General features: G+C 34.9%; 1 protein-coding gene across 1 annotated transcript in view; it reads right to left on the bottom strand.

The window, feature by feature from the left end:
- The window catches only part of LOC126881647 (plasmanylethanolamine desaturase), a 749932-nt gene that overhangs the window by 558399 nt on the left and 173979 nt on the right, over window positions 1-17554 (bottom strand). The window contains exon 2 of the mRNA XM_050646023.1: window positions 7541-7631. The gene's annotated coding sequence lies outside the window, so the exon portion shown is untranslated. The remainder of the gene's footprint in view (window positions 1-7540; window positions 7632-17554) is intronic.

Here is a 17554-nt window from a genome sequence, read left to right as displayed (position 1 = left end):
TGCATTTAATAAAAAAAACTGTAGAGATCAAAATTCTATCTTTTAGAAACACAAACAAAATCCTTTTTTATAATTTTTCTACAACCAATACAAACTGAGATACGGCATGTTAAAGGTTAGCCTTTTTCGTCAAATGCGTAATATGAAATATTCAAAGTCAAATAACGGGAAAACTTTGCATTTTTTGAGGAAAACTTACAAAATAATTTTTTAAGTATACAATTAGATCTAAAAAAAACTAAAAAAGTTTCCAGCATAAAAATTGAGCAACTTATGATCAAAATTAGGTAGGTACCTACTTTTATTTACGAAAAAATCAGTGAAAACAACCCCCTAACTACCCTTCTAAATAAAATTGATCTTCACCCTTCTGCAACTCTTTTTTTCGCCCAGCATAGATTCACTTGAAATTTTCACAGAAGGTAGGGAATAGCACATTGGTTACCACCCCATCTCGGGGGTGGGAATTTTTTATTACACTTTAATTATGGAAATCGATGGAAAAGGTAAGTAATTCTAAGAAAAAAATGTATTTTACGTTTTCTTCGTAAAACTAATATTTTTCGTGTTATTCGACGTTGAAAGTAAGTTTTTCGCCGAAAAAATAAACTTTTTAGAGGGTTTTTTTGAGAATAACTCAAAATATATGCACTCAATCAAAAAAACTGTAGAGATCAAAACTCTATCTTTTAGAAACACAAACAAAATCCTTCTTTATAATTTTTCTACAACCAATACAAACTGAGATACGGCATGTTAAAAGTTAGCCTTTTTCGTCAAATGCGTAATTTGCAATATTCAAAGTCAAAAAACGGGAAAACTTTGCATTTTTTGAGAAAAACTTACACAATCTTTTTTTAAGTATACAATTATTAGATCTTTCAAAAAAAATTAAAAAAGTTTCTAGCATAAAAATTGAGCGACTTATGATCAAAATTATGTAGGTACCTACTTTTATCTACGAAAAAAATCAATGAAAGCAACCCCCTAAATACCCTCCTAATTAAAATTGATCTTCACCCTTCTGAAATTCTTTTTATATATGTATTGTCAATTCGCTCAAGAAGATTGACCTATTTAAAGGGCCTAATTTTAGAAAAATTGGAGTTTAGAGGTAAATTGATTTTTTGCAATTTCGTATTTTTTACTCTTTTCTTCAAATTATATCCGAAAATACTGGAGATACGAAAAAAATGATGCAGTACTAGATTGTAGCTTTTTTAACCCATTAACCGCCAAGCAAAGAAATACTGCAATAATATGTAATATATTTGATTCACTAGAGTAAAATAAACTTAAACATTCGTAAAAAAATTGTTTTACGCTTTGATAATGGCAGGTGTCACAACAACAAAATGGTTCGTTTTCGGACCTTTGGCGGAAATACCACAATTTTATTTTTTTGTGAAAAGCCTCAAAACAATTAGAGTGTAAATGGATCTGGAAGTTTTGATAAACAAAAATAGTATGGTTAGAACATTGCCTACAGCTTCTTCAGCTTCTTTCTCAAAAACGAAGTCGAACGGCCCTCTATCTTTTTAGAAATTATTTTAGATATTTCCAGTTTACACTTTCCAATCCTGTATCTTGCACTGTGCCAGTTACATAAATTCGACAAATCGACATGTTGGCACTGCCGCACGGTCGTTGGCGCACTGTTGCACAGTCCGGGAGCGCCAACCATCCACTATGTTCGCGAACCTCTTGCACTCCGCGCTCCCTGCAACTGCTCCCATCTACATGTATGCGCTCCTCTACATATAAACCGCCACCTATTGGACCGTTTAGGCGGAGCACACACTGTTGCATGGTCCGAAAGCGCCAACCATCCACTATGCTCACGAACTTCTTGCGCTCCGCGCTCCCTGCAACTCATCCAATCGATACGGTATGCGCTCCCTTACATATAAACCGCCACAGATTGGAACGCCGCGGCAGAGTGCGCAAAATTGCACAGTCCGGGAGCGCCAAATGTGTCCACTATGTGGAGCAGTTGCAGGAGCTCGGAGCGCAAGCATAGTGAATACGTGTTTTTACACATAATAAAGAAATATCCCAACAAATTACTGCCTGTGCATCTCCTTGAACTTATTCCTGATCAGACAGGATTATATGTCGACTTCCGCCAATGGTTCGTTATCGAACCATTATTTTCAAACACGAGATTTGATGACTCAGAAAATAGTTTTTTTTGTATTTTTATAACAATTGGTGTACAAATAGGTTAAAAAAATAATGTTTTAATTTATTTGAGCACAAAAGTGTTATGCCAATAAAATTACTACAGTAAAAATAAAGTTGTGTCGAAGGATTGAAAATGTCGGACATTTAGAAAATATTTTTGTGATAAAAGCATGAGTTTGGAAATTAAACAAAATTAAATTTAGTTACGCTTATATCTTCTGGTTGCTTAAAAAATACAAAGATTTAAAAAAAATTAACGAAATTGTCAAAAAAAATTCTGCAAAAAAATGGTGCGTTTTCCCACCTTTGGCGCTAAATGGGTAACTGAAATTCGTCTGTGTCTAGATTTTGTTTATAGTGCATATTTAGCGAGGTACAGCTATATATACGAGCAAACACCCCCTTATTCGAGCCCTTTAAACTCACCCCACTCAAAAACTAAGGGATCTTATGGAATTGAATTTACATAGTCTTGCATCTCTTCAAAAACCCTGCAAAATCATGTTTGAAAACACAAAACAATTTATCACCAAAAATGAAGGAAATATCTTGATAAAATGAATTTTTTTTTCGAAAAATTCGAATAGCCCACTTGGGGTGTAATAGAGCATTTTCAATGTATGTATAAATACCACAGAACCGGTTTTTCGGCAGTAATACGTTTTAATATGTTCCACTTTCTCCATTCAAATCGAAAGATAGAAAAGAAGAAACATCTGCTCATGTGTCTACGTGTGTGAGTGTATAATATTTCGTTGATTCCTCACCAACGTTAATAAAAATTGCAATGTTATTAAGGGTGGTTCTTTATTGTTTAAATATTATGATATTATATCCTAAAGCACAAAACAATCATTATTTAACCAATCAAAACCCAAAAATAATCAACGCCCTTGAGTATGATATACAATATGAGGTACAGTGTGAGATGATCCTAGTCCCAAATTTTTAAGCAAATCGATGCAAGCCGAAAACAATATATTAGGATAAATAAAATTTTTAGCTTTAGGTCCAACAAGGGTGATTTTAGGGGTTGAAATATTATAATATTATATCCTAAAGCATAGAACAATTATTATTTAAATAATAAAAACCAAATTGAGACCATATTAAAGTTTAAAATGTTATTTTATAATTATTTAAAATTAGGGGTAGTTTTCACCATTAAAATCTAAAAGCGTACAACAGCTCCATATAGAAAATGAACTAAAGGGTGAAATAAGCCTAATCCCAAATTTTTGTACAAATCGATGCTGGACAAAAAAATTGCGAGATTTTGCCATTTTTCAGATTTATTTTCTGGCATAAATATCCGAGGTGAATTTTTGTGGTATAATGGTAGTTAAGGTTGGCGTCATTGTCGGTAGTTCATCTTCCAATTAATTTTCTTCAATTTCTGATATGTCCACGATATTGCTGCAGGTTTCACCACCACAATGGAGACACACTGCTGGACATTTGAGGCCTGCTTTTCGGCAACCACACGCATTTCCAGTTTCGAGATGAAAAAGATGAATTTAATAATCTCGAGGGCTACTGGAGGCTTGGAAGTTTGGATTCGTATCCAAAATTGTCTCTGAGTCTGTGGAAACGGGCTGCATCTTGTTTTGGAGGAAGTGAGAAGAGATTAGATGATGCTTTTTGTCACTGTTTTAGCGAATCGTTTGTATCTCAGGGTTTCAAGATCGTCTTTATTTCCGCTATGTAAAGAGACGAAAAAACGTCCGCCAACAATGCTGAGTAAAGATGGCTCGACTTTCTCACTGACAAATATTTTTTCCCAGAAGTTCCTTACAAATAAAACAACCACACGATGCACACTTAAAAAAATTCAAAATGCTTTTTTCAAAATCACAAAAATATAAATTTTACTCACAAGACTCTTAATAGTACCTATTATCGATAAAACTCAAAATACTTTTTTTTCACAATTTTTAATACGACTGCACGTGGCAAAATATATAGCACAACTGTAAGAATAAGTAGAAGGAAACCGACTGCTGTGCCACCTAGGATAATCTATAATAACAGTAATCGCAGGCAGATCTTCAGTCTGGTCCGGAAGAAAAATGACGTAACTGCAAATTTTGTCAATGCCTGTTTACCTTTGTATGAATTATAATTTAATTCGCATTACGGGCAATTTAAATGGGGGGATTAAATTAAGATAATGAAATTCGAACCAATATTGATGAAAATAAAAGCCATCGTAAGACCAAAATGACATACCGATGCTCCTGGACGATTACTCTTCATTTAATCCCTATTTTAAACATTTTAAAATCGTTTTTTGCTCTTTTGACGAATGTTGCTTTTTGCAGGTGCGTCATTATTCGTTCGGACCGGCGATTTATCCTCAAACAACTACAGTAAAACAAATTTGTCTGCAACTGCGAGGAGAAGAGATGACAGACGTTCGTTTATGCGGTGCAAGTGACTTTGGAGGGTTTTTGTTGACTCTGTTTACCTGTACTTGGGCCTTTTCTACATGATTAGGGTTCTAAGTTTTGTAGTAGGGAGAAATGTCAAAAATAGTTTAATAAGCATAGGACTGTTAAGATCATAATAAATTGTATAAATAAAAAAATAAATATAGATAGATAACTAAGCCTAACGTTTTGTTCCTATTGTATTTCTATGAGCATTCGAGAATCTGGTCAAGGGAGTGCTGTAAACCTAGACAAATAATTAAAATTAACTTTATAGTGAAAACTGTTTGTTGAAAAACTCTCTACAAAATCATCATCATCAATAGTGCTACAGCCCTATGAAAGAGCATCGACCTTCCCAAGTCTATTACGCCAGTCAGTCCTATCCACTGCCAACCGTTGCCAGTTTGCTGTGCCTATTTTTCTCCCATCCTCATCTACACCATCTTTCCATGTAAGTTTTGGCCTACCCCTATTTCTACTTCCCACAGGTTGTGACATAAGGATTCTTCTAGGAGGGTTGTTATGCTGTGATCTTGCTAGATGTCCTGCTCATCTTAGTCTTCCTATTCTTATAAGAGATACTACGTCTTTACCACCAAATATATGTTTATATCTGTGGTATATCTCGTAGTTGTACCTCCTCCTCCAAATACCATTTTCACAGATGCCACCGAATATGCCTCTCAGGATCCTTCGTTCAAATATAAGCAGAAGGTTTTCATCTGTCTTGGAGATGGTCCATGTCTCCGATCCATATGTCAACACTGGTTGTATAAGGGTTTTGTATATGGTTATTTTTTTTTTGGCTTAAATTTCTGCTTCTCATATGTCTACTCAGTCCAAAATAGCATTTGTTCGCTAGGATTATCCTTCGCTTGATTTCTTCCGTCATGACGTTCTCCTTGGTGATTAGGGAGCCTCAGTATGTGAATTTGTCCACCACTTCAAAGGTAGATTTATCAACAGAGAATTGGTGACCGATGTTTCTGGCTCTATTGTTGGGTGTTGATGCCATCATCTTAGTTTTTTCCTCGTTTACTTTCAGTACTCTCTACAAAATTGCTGTCATTTTATTGTAAATGAACCAATTAACTATCAACACGGATGGAATGGCCCCATCCCATTCAAACAGTGAAGCGAGATTGCGGCCAACATACAAGTGAGAGGTCCTAGAGAGAGACAGAGCTTGTCAGGGAAATTTTGACTTCTTCATTGGTTGGATATTATCATAATGACCAGAGTTGCCAGATGTGATTTTATAAATCCCCCACTTAGAAACTGAAATTCCCTCAAATTAAAGCTCAAACCCCTTAAATTTAAATTTTTGCCGCATTTTAATAAATTAGTAGTCAAATGTAGAGAACAGTAAACCAAAATTATACTACTTATCAACAGAAGGCCCTGGAAAAATTCATAGGTCTTATCGTCTTCGATTATATGAGAATATAATTATACAGTTCTACGTATATACGCAAATTTAATTTACCATGACCCCTTAAAATAACTCATAAGTGTCCCTCCCCAATCATTTCTGCTTAGAAAAATTCCTCTAGACGCTTTCAAATTACTCCAAAATTATGGAAAAATACCCCAAGCTGGTAACGCTGACTACCACTATAAATTTTTTGTTTAGGAAAGATGGCCACTACCTTCCCTCCTTCCCTGACTAGCGCTATCTCATCCTGGCGTCATTAAATTCACTTCTTGCCCATTCCATCGGTGTTGACAGTTCATTGAAATGAACTGAAAAAAAAGTTATAACCTCCAAAAGGAAACTTGGTACAATAGTTTTACTTATTTTTGTTTATAACTTTTTTGCTGGTCACTTGACGATAAAAAGGATTATAAATAAAACTGTAGAAAATTTAATTTGCTACATTTTATGTAACCCGCGAGTAGTCGCGCGGTGAGATAGAATCTCAATTTTTACCTTTTTTCGCGATAAGTTGATGAAAAATATTGTAATTTTGAAAAAATTTCGTAAGTGCGTCGAGGAAGGGTGTAGTAATGCGTAGGAGTTTTTTTTCTTCTTCTTCTTCTTTTTGTGGAATTTATGGCTTTGGGAGAGCCAATTAGCTTTAACCCGCAAGTAGTCGCGCCGTTAGGTAGAATCTCACATTTCATCCTTTTTCGTAATAAAGTAAAACCTGTCAGTAATGGCCAATAAAAATGAAAGAACTGTTGGCTGATATAGAAAGGTGGCCGCTATTTCCAGTTTTTGTAGTCTATATAGAATTGGTTTGGGAAATTTTTAAACTGGCCGTTAGGACAGGTGGCCGATGTTGGCAGGTGGCCGTTAACACAGGTTTTACTGTACAGTAAAATTTGTCAGTAACGGCCACTAAAAATGAAATAACTATTGGCCGATATAGAAAGGTGGACGGTTTTGTAAGTTTTTGTAGTCTACATATAATTGGTTTGGGAAATTTTTAAACTGGCCCTTAGGACAGGTGGCCGATGTTGGCAGGTGGCCGTTAACACAGGTTTTTTAATAAAATTGTTAGAAATATATATATTCAATATAAAAAGTAGATAAAAATAGTACAAAATAAAAATTTGTTTTAAATTCGTATTTTGAGATAGAATCTCACACGCGACTATCGACGTTACAGAAGTGAGCGCGACTATCGACGTTACAGAAGTGAGCGCGACTACTCCCGAGTTAACTACATTCTCTGTAGGTTTACTAGTTTACGAGATACAACGCAAATCCCCTTTGCACCTCTTTTTCCAAGACTGCGGCCGCGGGAAAAGGGAGGCGACCTCAAAAACTTAAACTTAAGCTTTTACTGACCCCCTACACATTAAAAAAAATAAAATTGCGTCCTCTAAAAAATGCAACCCTAAATGTAACATTTCAATATCCTAATACATAAAATATTATAAAATATATAAATACATAGATATTATAAAATATAACTTACCTCAAAGTCACTTAAAAATCACAGCGATAGTAGTAATAGACATAGCTTGTCCGAGATCATGTTGAAAGTTAACTTCAGGCACAAATATAATCTGCAACAAATTAAAACATAGATTGTAAATATATCAGTTATGTATATCTATGTTTTAAAATTAATTTTATTTTCACTATCTCGTTTTGTTATATACGAAAAGTAACTACAATTTTTTGACAGTTTTTTACAATTGAAAATGTTCGCGTAAATCCTGTTCGCTAATTTAGTAGGCGATTAGGTATGTCATGAATAAAATATAGACATTTTAATTTTTTACTGGAAAATGGTTTCAATAATTTTCTTTTGAATAAAGAAGAAGAACCTCAATAATTATTTATGTCAAACCACAGAATACACTAACGACCGTAGAGGTACCTATATATTAACATAGAGTGAGCCCACGGTTATTAGACTTTTACTAATGTCTAAGTAATGTCTTTTAGTAATGTCTAAGAACCTTGGAGTGAGCCTACCCTCCGCGCTTCCTGACAACAAGATCTTTTGGACTGGTTACGATAGCTCTTTCTAGCACATTGTATCGAGAAACTAGGATGACATTCAGTGTGAGTATAGGCACGGAAGGGGAGGACTACAGTCGCAGCTTTACTATGCGTAAGAGCGAAACAGCACTGAGCCAAATAAAAAAGATGGTGTCGTCACTTCGCTCTTAATGACACTCTGTCTATGATAATAATATATAAGTATATGCCAACGACAACAAGTGACACGATAGCGATTTTCATGAACCAATTTTTTTTAACAAAACATGTTATAATATTAGTCCTGTCGCCAGTGGGGGTACAACGGCCTCCTTAATTCAGATGGACTTACCCAAGTTTTTTTTATGTATTTTGACCCGTAGAACACGAATTTTTTGGGTAACAGTCGATCCGGATGTCGATAAGATTGTTATAAACAAAGAACTTGAGGAATCACATAACAGCGATTTTTGGCAAAACAAACCGTTGTTTTGTATTTTTTGGGTCATTCTAAGCAAAAAATGTTTTTACAAGTTTTTTCGTAGGATGCATAGTTTTCGACATAAACGTGGTTGAACTTTGAAAAAATCGAAAAATTGAAATTTTTGAACCCGAATAACTTTTGATTGAAAAATAAAATAGCAATTCTGCTTACCGCATTTGAAAGTTCAAGTCAAGTTCTATCGGTTTTGATTACTTTCATTGCTAAAAATTAATTTTTTTATTGTTAAACAAAGCTATAAACACATAGTGATTGAATGATGTTTTCAATGCATTTCCCATTTGAAATCGAACGAGTAGGCCGCATACAGACAATTTCTACGTAGATTACGTACATTAAAACGCATGCATTTTGCACGGGGAACACTATATGTTTATGGCTTTGTTTAACAAATAAAAACTTAATTTTTAGCAATGGAAATAATCAAAACTGATAGAATTTGACTTGAACTTTCAAATACAGTAAGCAGAATTGCTATTTTATTTTTTGATCAAAAGTTATTCGGGTTCAAAAATTGCACTTTTTCGATTTTTTCAACCAGCGTTTATCTCTAAAACTATGCATCCTACGAAAAAACTTTTAAGACCATTTTTTGCTGAAAATCACCCAAAAAATACAAAAAAATGTTTTGTTTTGCGAAAAATCGCTGTTATGTAATTCCTCAAGTTCTTTGTTTATACAAACTTATCGACATCTGGATCAAGTGTTACCCAAAAAATTCGTGTTCTACGGGTCAAAATACATAAAAAAAACTTGGGTAACTCCATCTGAATTAAGGAGGCCGTTGTACCCACCCTGGCGACAGGACTATATATTTTAATGTCAAAGTCAAAGAGCTTTGGTGACAGTGGCTTTTTTAATTGTACAGAAACGGCGTTAGTTTTTATATCTGTTATTTTTGACATACATACTTTTATATTTAGATTTTAGACTTTGTATTTAGATTTTACAATAAATTTAGGTTTTATTTGTGTGTGGTGTGTGTAGTGGTTTATTTACTGTTGAAATGTCTAAGAACAAAGGACGGTGTTCTTGCATATATCGTGGCTGTCACACAAAAAGGTGGATTTAGCTTATTTTCAATCCCAAAAAATCAGGAAAGGTATATAGCAATGTTATTAATATGTTTTATACATTACCTATGTAAAATGTTTTATACATTATTTTTTATCGATAGAGAAGTTTGTTATGTATACATAATGGTACTCCTGCAGTATAGAGACACTAGTTTTGTTGTAATCATAAGATAGTGCGTACAAAGAAATACATTATAATTTTTTAATTCTAGTTAAACATATCAAGCCGGCCCTGCATGCAACCTTTTTGTCAGTGCAACTATAATTTTTATAGTTGCATAAAATAATTAAGTATATACATGCTAACATCATAGGAATCTGTGGTCAAACATTATTATTAGCGAGGACTATGATCAAGTTGCTGAGTGTAAAGCGATTTTAGTCAAATTCATTGCATATAAGATTTTTATATTCTGAGAAATTGGAAAAAAACAAGGAAAAGTTATTTAGCAGCTATTTTATTGCTGGAAACGAATATTATAGTTATTAAGGTACCAAGGGTATTATAAGGATAACGCTTGAGGTCAATGGTGTTTATACCGAGGGTCTTTGGCCCGAGGGCTATACGCTGACTGAAAGCGTTATTATCTATAATTCCCGTGGTGCCTTCAACGTTTAATGTCCTACTAAATTATTCTTTATATGCGAAAAATTTGATTGAGTTTTGATTGTGGCAACCATAGTTTTACTTTGTTGCTATTTGTCAACTTGATAGTATTTAACTAGTTATTTCCTATTGCTATTGTTATTAAATTTTTGTAGATCGTTTTTGAACACACCTATGATGTTGAACGGAGGCTATAATTAGCTTACCTTAGCTTAGTACCATCTCTTTATTTCAGTACATAAATTACCTCTCAACAGCTATTGCACTAATTTTTCTTCGTTATTGATATTTTATGGACTTACGGTCTTTAAATATTTAATCTGCTTGATATAGTAGTCATATTGTGACTGGCTGATTGACATAAAGTCCATTCCATAACAAAAAAAACATAGTTATTTAAATTTAATGCCCTAGGGCGTTACTTTTCAAAATATAATAAATATTTTCAAAATATTTTTCAAAATGACGCCCTAGGTCATTATCTACTTAACTGACTTCGAAATCATGTCATTATTTGTCAAATAATATACCAGTCGGACATTAAGATATTTTTTATAGCATTTATTATTAGCGCTCCAAAATCTTCATTTTTTTTAGTTACTGCTATGTAACTCAAACTTTAAATCAAAACCATTAGAATAAAAATTCATTGTAATTTCATTCTGCATGTTTTTTCCCATTTCCTTCAACGAATATCTTCTTCGAAAAATTCAGATTTTCCCAATAAAATCTTTGATTTTCAACTAAAATTTTAGGCAAGTAATTATTTATTAATATTGAACTAACTTAAATGTATATATTTGTAGCTTAACATGCCTTAAAGGTTCATGGCTTGGAATTTCTTCACGGTTTTCCTCCATTTTCTCCTGTCCATGGACAGGTCTTCTGTTTCCATGTCTTCCTTACACGCATCTAACCAATTTTCTCTTGGTCGTCCTCTTGTCCTCTTTCGTTCTCCTCTCATCAGCGAGTCCTTTGCCCACCTTCCCTCCGCCATTCTCGCAAGATGACCTAACCAAGTCCCTTTGTTCTGACGATCTGGCTTATTTCTGGTTTCCTGTGCAGCTCTCTGATCTCTGCATTTGTTCATCTCCTCCAAACGTTTTCATCGTCCTTTACTTCCTTGAATATCTTCCTTAGGACACTCCGCTCCCAGCTGTTCAGCATACCCTCATGATTTTTGTTCATTATCCATGTTTCGCTTCCGTAAAGGACTGTGGGTCTAGATCACTGTTCGGTATAATCTCAATTTTGCCTCTCTGGAAATATTTTTTGCTCTTAGTAGTTTGTGTGGTGCTCCGAAAATTTTCCTTCCTCTCGAAATTTTCTTCTCAATTTCTTGGCTTTCTTCCCATTTACTCGTTAGAGTTATTTCTAGACACTCAAACTCTGTCACCTTTTTAAGGCAATACTATTTACTCTCGTTGTCTGTGGTAATCTTAAGTGGTGTTTCTTCATATGCAGTCGGTCCCATTTCCATATAATTTGTTTTTTTGCTCGTTAATCCTCAGTCCATATTGCTTAGCCTTTACTTCAAAAATTTTGAAAATCCTCAGCAGTTCAATTGCAGTTCTAGCCATTAGCACTACACCGTCTGCAAAGGCCAGAACCTGGCTTTTGTTGTCATAGATCATATCTTTCGTTCGTATTCCACTATCTCTTAATATTGTCTCCAACAAGAAATTGAAGAGTACTGTGAACAGCGGATCTCCTTCCTTTAGACCCCTTTTAACTCCAAATTTTTCTGTTAGGCTTCCTTCTATCCTTACCCTATTATATGTCTTCATTAAGGTCATTTCTACTAGTCTGATCATTGTTTCCGGAATTCCGAGTACTCTTAGAGCCTGGTACAGACGCCTTCTAATCACAGAATCGTAAGCTTGTTTGAAATCTATAAAGAGGAAGTTTAGGTTGCTCGTACGTACTGAATCATTTTCAACAAGGATATTTGATCTATGGTGGACCTGCCCTTTTTGAATCCTCCCTGGTATTCACCAACCTGCTCGTTTAAGTGCCTTTCCAGTCTGCTTCTTATGACTCTGGAGAGTACCTTATATGTTACATCGCATCCAGGAGAGTGATACCTCTGTAGTTTTCGCACACTGTCTCCCTTCTTATGAATGGGACATACTATTGCCTCTTTCCATAGTTTTGGCATTTCCTCTAGCTCCCAGATTTTCGTCAGCGGGCTACATGTTCGTGTTATAAGTGCTTCTCCCCCATGCTTTATTAATTCTGCAGTAACACCATTGCTGCCTGCACTTTTATTGTTTTTCATGCTATTCATGATTTCTCTTATTTCTTCCACGGTTCCAGTCTCCGTTGTTTCCGCCGGGTCGTTAACTACCTCTATCATTTCCTATTACCCCTCATCCCTTCCATCCGGTTCTTCATTAAGCATCTCTCTAAAATGCTCCTGCCATTTATTTACCTTCCCCTGCTTATCTCCTATTAGGTACCCTTCCTTACTCTTGTAGTAATTCTATGTTCTTGCACATTGGCCACTGCTCCTTTTCGCCTCCTAGTAGAAGTTCCTTACATTTTTATTAATATAATGTTGTTCAATCTCTTGAAGCTATTTATCCATATGCTATCTTTTCTTCCTCCTACATTTTTTTTCGCGTTTCTTCTCGTCGCTTCATATTCAATCCTATTTTTGTCACTTGGTTTATCCATATATTTTAGTCTTGCCTCATTCCGTTTGTTAAGGCTTTTTTGCAATCGGTTTCAAACCATTATTTGTCTCTTCCCTTCTTCTTCTTCTCTTCTTCTTCAGCCTGTGTTCGTCCACTGCTGGACATAGGCCTCTTCCATTTGCTTCCATCGATTTCTACTCTTGGCAATTCTCATCCACTGTTTGCCCGCGATTTGTTTGATATCATCTGCCCACCTCTTCTGCGGTCTGCCTACTCCTCGCCTGTTCTCTCTTGGTCTCCAGTTTGTTAGTCTATGTGTCCATTTTTCGGGATTATCTCGGGCAACATGTCCGACCCATTGCCACTTGAGCCTTGCTATACGTTCTGCGACATCAGTAATCCTTGTTCTTTCACGAATGTCGATATTTCGAATTTTGTCTCTCAAACTAATCCCTAGCATGGCCCTCTCCATCGCTCTTTGAGTTGTACTGAGCTGCTCTAAGGTTTTCTTTGTAAAGGCCATGGTCTCCAGTCCATATGTAGTTACAGGCAAGATACATTTGTCATAAACTCTACGTTTTAGACACATTGGTATATCTCTATTCTTCAAGATAAAGCTTAACTTGCCGAAAGCTCCCCAAGACAATTGTATGCGTCTTTTTATTTCGGCTATTTGGTTTTCTTTGCCGATTTTAATGGTATGTCCAAGATATATATATATATATATATATATATATATATATATATATATATATATATATATATATATATATATATATATAGTGGTCTACATTTTCAAGACTGACGTTGTCAATAACAAGATTAGTTTGTACATTACTAATTATTTTTGTTTTCTGAAGATTCATTTTGAGACCCATTTTATTTGACTGCTGGTTTAGTTCCTTCATCATTTGTTCCAGTTCCTTGATATCTGTACTGAATAATACTATGCCATCCGCAAACCTCAAATGACTCAAACGTACACCATCAATGTTTAGACCTTTTTCCTCCCAGTCGAGCTGTTTGAATACATTTTCCAATGCTAAGGTAAAAAGTTTTGGTGAAATAGTATCACCTTGTCTAATACCTTTACCAAGGCGTATTTTTTCGGTTTTTTGGTCTTCATTGATTTTGATGTGGAATGTGGCCTGTTCATAAATGTTTTTAATGAGTGTAGTGTACCGTGAGTCTATTGGAGCATCCCTTAGGGCTGACAAAAAGGACCAGGTTTCAATACTATCGAAAGCCTTGTGAAAGTCAATAAATGCCATATCTAAGGGTACATTATATTCTGTGGTTTTTTCTACCAGTGTTCTGATGGTTTGTAAGTGATCGTTAGTACCAAACCCTTTTCGAAATCCCGCCTGTTCAACCGGTTGATATAAATCAAGTTTTTGTGTTATGCGGTTGGTTATTATTCTTGTTAGCAATTTGTATAAATGTTACAACAAACTTATAGGCCTGCAGTTTTCAATATTAGTAGTGTCTCCTTTCTTGTGTAAAAGTATTATTTCGGCGTTTTCCCACAGATTGAGTATTCTTTTCTCTATTAGACACATATTCAGCAAGACTTCCACAACCTCTACAACGGTGTTGCCACCCATTTTTAACATTTCAGACGTTATATGATCCTCGCCAGGAGCTTTTTTATTCTTCATTTGCTGTAAGGCATGTCTAATTTCCGAAGAAGTTATTTTAGGGAGAGTTTCGGAGCCGACGTTTAGAATTGTTTTATGGTCTGTTCCGGGGTTCTGTATAGTGGATGTATAAAGATTCTTGTAGAACGTTTGTATTTCCTTGATTATTTGAGTTTTTTCCGTCACCGTATTCCCCTGTTGGTTTTTGATTTTAGTTATCTTCGATTTTCCTTTAGTTAAATTTGATTTCAATACTCTCATGTTTCTATTGTTTTCGATGATTTGCCCGCAAGTCTGACCTTATGCTCTTTTTAACTTTATTGTTGATAGCCTTATATTCTGGTAATTCTTTAGATGTTCTTCTTCTTTCTTCCATTAAATCCAGTGTTGTTTGTTTAAGTTTCGTTTTTCTCGGATTTTTATTTTTACCACAGATCTTTTTTGTAGTTGATGTTATGTCATTCGTTAAATTTTGTGTTATTTCATTTATATCTTTCGTGTTGAATACTGGTAAAGGTCCTAGTTTCTTTTTTAGTTCACTTTGATATTCCTCTTGATTCATTTCGAGTGCTTCTATGTTTGGTAATTTATCCTGTGTTAATAATTTTCTTCTATCGAATTTCGTATTTACTTCTATTCGCACCCTAACTAATCGATGGTCACTACCAGTGTCGACAGAATTTATTACAGTAACATCTTTAGCAATGTTTTTGAAGTTAGAGAGTATAAAGTCAATTTCATTTTTTACTTTGCCGTCTGGGCTGTGCCACGTCCATTTTCTCTGCATCTTTTTCTGGTAGAATGTGTTTAAGCAGAATAGCTTTTCTTTGCTGAGGAAATTTGCGAGCATATCTCCCCTGTGATTTCTACTTCCCAGTCCAAAATTTCCAATATATTAATTGTCGTTGTTATTTTCGTTCTTTCCTATTTTAGCGTTGAAATCTCCCGTAATTATTACGTAATATGTTTTCTCTAGGTTTCTGGCTCTTGTAATGTCTTCATAAAGTTGTTCTACCTCTTCATCATCTGCAGAAGAAGTTGGCGCATAACAATGGATTATTTGAATGCTGTATCTACAATTTAGTTTTATTACCAGATAGATAACTCTATTAGAAATCGCTTGGAATTTAGTTACCAAGTTTTCAATTCTTTTATGTACCAAAAAGCCTACGCCTCCTATACCTTGGTTATTTCCTGAATTGTATTGGTACAAAGTGTGCCCTGATTTTAGTAGAGTCGTTTCTTCGCCTTTAAGCCTTGTCTCGCATAAGCCTACTACGTCCCATTGTATGGTCTTAAGTTCTTCTTGCAACTCTTCTAGGTTATCTTCTGTCCTCATCGTTCTGATGTTATATGTTCCGATGTGCATTTTGTGTGTACTAAGCGAATTCTTGCCTCCCCCAGATTCCACGAGGCAGACCCTTTTCTGGGTGTGGGACTTGGCATAACATACCATACCCACCTGGGGACCATATCCGTTCGTTTTAGTATTCGCCATTTCTATGTAGTTGGAAGGATGAGTAGCCTTAAAAAAACTTCCCTTCTTAACTGGTCCTAACCGTTTATGCGCTGTTTCCTTCATAGTTTATTCTATTATTCCCCACTCCATTTCAATGTCACCTTGCTTTTCGCTTTGAAGTAGTTTTGCTGTCACCTCTGCCTAGAAATTTTCAGCGGTTTCTTTATTTTTTAGTTTGACGACGTCAAATTTTCTATTTGCTATTCTCTGTTCTCTGACCTTTGGGATAGTTTCTCTTAATTTCGTGATCATTAGTATGTGATCCGAATCCCCGTCTGCCCCTCGATATGTTCTAACGTCTGTTATTAATTTCGCTTGCTTGCTCTCCACTAGGACGTGGTCGATTTGGTTGCGTGTTCTGCCATCTGGAGCGATCCATGTTTCTTTGTGTGTTTGCTTGTGGTCGAAGTAAGTACCTACTCATAATTCTCAAGTCATTCTCCTACGCAAAGCCTACCAACATTTTCCCATTCTCATTACTTTCGTCATGTTTACTTTTACCTTCAGTAGTTTTTCGGTATATTCCCCACTTTGGCATTTCAATCACCTATTACAATTTTAATATCATATTTCGGAATTTAATTAGATATAAGTTCAATCTTATGGGCCATTCCACGAACATAGGCCTGTTTTGGATTACTTCGACAACGAATATTTTACTGTGCAAAATAAGAAGTACGAAAGTAAATGGCGGTAATAATTATTCCAATAAACAACAATGTAATTTGCAATTTACTTTCGTTCTATTTATTTTGCACAGTAAAATATTCGTTGTCGAAGTAATCCAAAACAGGCGTATGTTCGTGGAATAGGGTATACTATAGAAATCCTGTTTTACATTTTGGTCTTTATTCTCCGCAGCGACAATCGAACAAATAGTTTAGCAACAACTAAATTGTTAATTAAGAAGTTATGGTCGCAATAATAACCAGAATATTTTTGGTACACCAAGAAAATTGTGATTTTCGTATAAAAAGACACTGTACCTATCTATAACCTATTCCACGAATATACGACTGTCTTGGATAATCTCGACAACGAATATTTTACTGTACAAAATATAAAGAACCAAAGTAAATTGCAAATTACATTGTTGTTTATTACATTGTTGTATATTACTTCGTACTTCTTATGTTGCACACTAAAATATTCGTTGTCGCAATAATCCAAAACAGTCGTATATTCGTGGAATGGCCTATAATATACTTTACAGAATTGAAATTGGACTATTATTCCAGGAACCGAAGCTTTTCACCCCGAAATTTTTACAGAATGGATCAATTTCCTTGAAAATTTGAGAATAAGTAGTGAATAGTCCAAGGATCAAAATCTATATGATGACGAAAGGCGCTTTTACCATGGGGGTGGTTGGCACCCCATCTAGGGGGTGGAAATTTTTTATTATATTTTGACCGCAAAAGTTGATAAAAACATTAATTTTAAGCAAAAAATGTTCTATACTTTTTTTGATATTTCGATTTATTCGCTATCGAAAGTATTAGTTTTATATCGAAAAATCAATGTT

The sequence above is a fragment of the Diabrotica virgifera genome, chromosome 1, assembly GCF_917563875.1.
Source record: "Diabrotica virgifera virgifera chromosome 1, PGI_DIABVI_V3a".
Classification (NCBI taxonomy): Eukaryota; Metazoa; Arthropoda; class Insecta; order Coleoptera; family Chrysomelidae; genus Diabrotica; species Diabrotica virgifera.
This window is presented reverse-complemented; position numbering and strand designations above follow the sequence as displayed.